The sequence below is a fragment of the Ctenocephalides felis genome, unplaced genomic scaffold (assembly GCF_003426905.1).
Source record: "Ctenocephalides felis isolate EL2017-DRISC unplaced genomic scaffold, ASM342690v1 CF-g0.4_SCAFFOLD_00845, whole genome shotgun sequence".
Classification (NCBI taxonomy): Eukaryota; Metazoa; Arthropoda; class Insecta; order Siphonaptera; family Pulicidae; genus Ctenocephalides; species Ctenocephalides felis.
Genome location: NW_020536999.1, coordinates 55227727 through 55230214, shown reverse-complemented (window position 1 = coordinate 55230214; position 2488 = coordinate 55227727). Strand labels below are relative to the sequence as shown.

The window sequence follows — 2488 nt, the reverse complement described above, 5'->3', positions numbered from 1 at the left end:
AAATATAATATGCACTTGTTATCGAAGCGTTTTTATAGTTAGTCGAGTTTATTACTCGATCCTAAGTATTGTATTTTTATTATATCTAAAACCAGTGTGATAGCCGGCGTAAGTGCATTTTTATTATATTTTATACAATAAAATATGTGATTATATTCTATTGGTCTTGGCCCGTTTTTGCTTTTAAATAGCATGGTAAAATTATTTCTTAATCATTAGTAGAGGTGTGATTATTCAGTTTATCACTATTCATACTGGTAATGAAATACAATATTTCTTGAACTCGGCATTTATTTGCTGGTCCGATAATATTAAAATTTTTTAATTGAAGTATGAAATTAACACATTCAGCAGTAGATGGCCCTAAAGTACTTCTGCAGCAGCTTTTGCACACTGCCTGTGAAATACAGACCCTAAATTGTTAGGCAACACCTGGTCTACCTGTTCGCCACTCTGGTTTCCCTTCAGAGCGAATAAATCTTTCGCCTTTTACTAAATATTTCCGTGGAGGGGAGCACTCAAATGAGTTTAAACTCAATTTTTTGTGTGCCCGGCATTTATTTGCTGGGCCAATAATTTAACTTATAGTGATTTATTTTATTACTGACATCACATACATTTGGCTACTAGATAAAACTTGTTGGGTTGACTGGTATGTTTTGCCACCTTACATCTTTTGATTACTTCTTGTTTCCATATTCACAAAACTCCTCGAATGGTGAATTGGTAATCCTCCTCATATTCACAAAACTCCTCGAGTGGTGAATGGTAAATTCGAGGAACAATTCAGTGTTCAAATCTTACCTGATTCAGTTTTTTGCTAATACAAACAAGAAGTTTCATGAAAGTGGGATAATGGTACTGCTAGAAAGATGACAAAAAGTCTTGGATCGAACGAGCACTGCATTACAGGATAAATTAATTAGAACTATAGAAAAAATGGTTTCGATTTTCTAACAAAAATTTGCACTTACTTAGTTTTCCACTTGATAATCAGAAGTGAAAAAAATCAATTACTATATAACCATAAATAGACCATTTCCATAAAACAATTGTTTATTTAAATTAAATAGCATGTTTTAATAAAACAAATTAGCATCCAATTAGTAGCGTCTATATTTAAAGCAAGCAAATGATATTATTAATTAACTAGTTTTGAAGTAAAACGTCTTCGCTTTTCTTGCGCTCTTGGTATCTCCTATAAAACTTTTCCTATAGATAGGTTATTCCCATTGTTAGACAAAACAGTGCTTTCTGCACAAAGGCATTTACTCGTACATTGTGAGAGAAAAGAGGAAATGAACAAAAGCAAATAAAGTTGTTTTTACTATTCATTTAAATTACGATCTAAGTTTTGTATTAGACATATAATATTATTGTCAATTATAACTTGACTATGTATGAGAGAAAATTGCATTATCTCTGCTCTGTAATCAGTTCTTAATAACTGGATATTATCTGTAAATAGTGTTTAGCTGCTAATTAAATCTATAACCGTTACTTTGATTGAAGCATGTTTGAACTATATTTAATTGTTTTTATTTAAATTAAATTAATTTATATGCAAGGTGTAGTAAATAAAACTAGTTCACTGAGAATTATTCTTTATGTAGCGTTTATTATTCTCTACTTATGGTATTGAATTTATACTATGATAAGTATAAATATTTTATGCATTGTAGCACGCCAACATAAATAGAAGTAGTTATTGAAGAAGAGGACTTATGTCTTAGTTACTATAACAAGTATTCCATATTTTTATTTTTTTAATATTAAACTTAATTTTTCAAGATCGATATGAATATAAAAAAAAATTGGTCACCCACGACTTGTGGTAGTTTATTGGGATTTATTGAAACGCTTTTCTGGTGACGATGATGATGGATTGATCTTAACAAATAAATATTTTTATGTAAGATTTTCTTGTTGTTAACAAGTAAATAATTAAATTAGGTGCAAGTGATATTTTATCTTGAAGATAGCTGCATAAGCTTTCTTATATGTGTAATGATATTTCTGCAAACATTTTTTGATCCGTTCTCTCGAAAACTTTGGCAATAAATTGTATCTGACATACATGTACAATACACATATACACGCACACAAACACATTCATATATTTTTCTAAGGTTTGCTAAATGTAAAATTTTTAATTTTTGATCTTTTTCGCTATTACGATAACTTTCGAAATAAGTACACGTAAAACTAATCAATATGGTTTGCAGTTAATTTTTTTAAATTTTTTTAATTATCTATAATTATATTAATTAAAGTGCACAAGTACGCGTTTATTACAGGGTTTCTTAAACTTTTGTCCTGTTGCGACCCATTGCGAGTTTTTTTTGACAACTCCACTTATGATTGTGAGTTTCTTGACCACCCCACACATACAAAAAAATAAATTAATATTTTTAAATGATTTATTTATTTGGTAACAATATACATATGAAAATATATAGTTTGAGAATTTGTTGAAAACATACAAAAA

The 2488-nt window shown here is 29.0% G+C and overlaps 1 non-coding gene across 1 annotated transcript; it reads left to right on the top strand.

The window, feature by feature from the left end:
• The first annotated feature begins 448 nt into the window (after nt 1–448).
• On the top strand, nt 449–569 carry LOC113364360. Its single transcript, XR_003366064.1, has one exon. It is a non-coding gene; the product is annotated as a U5 spliceosomal RNA (small nuclear RNA).
• Nucleotides 570–2488: the final 1919 nt, after the last annotated feature.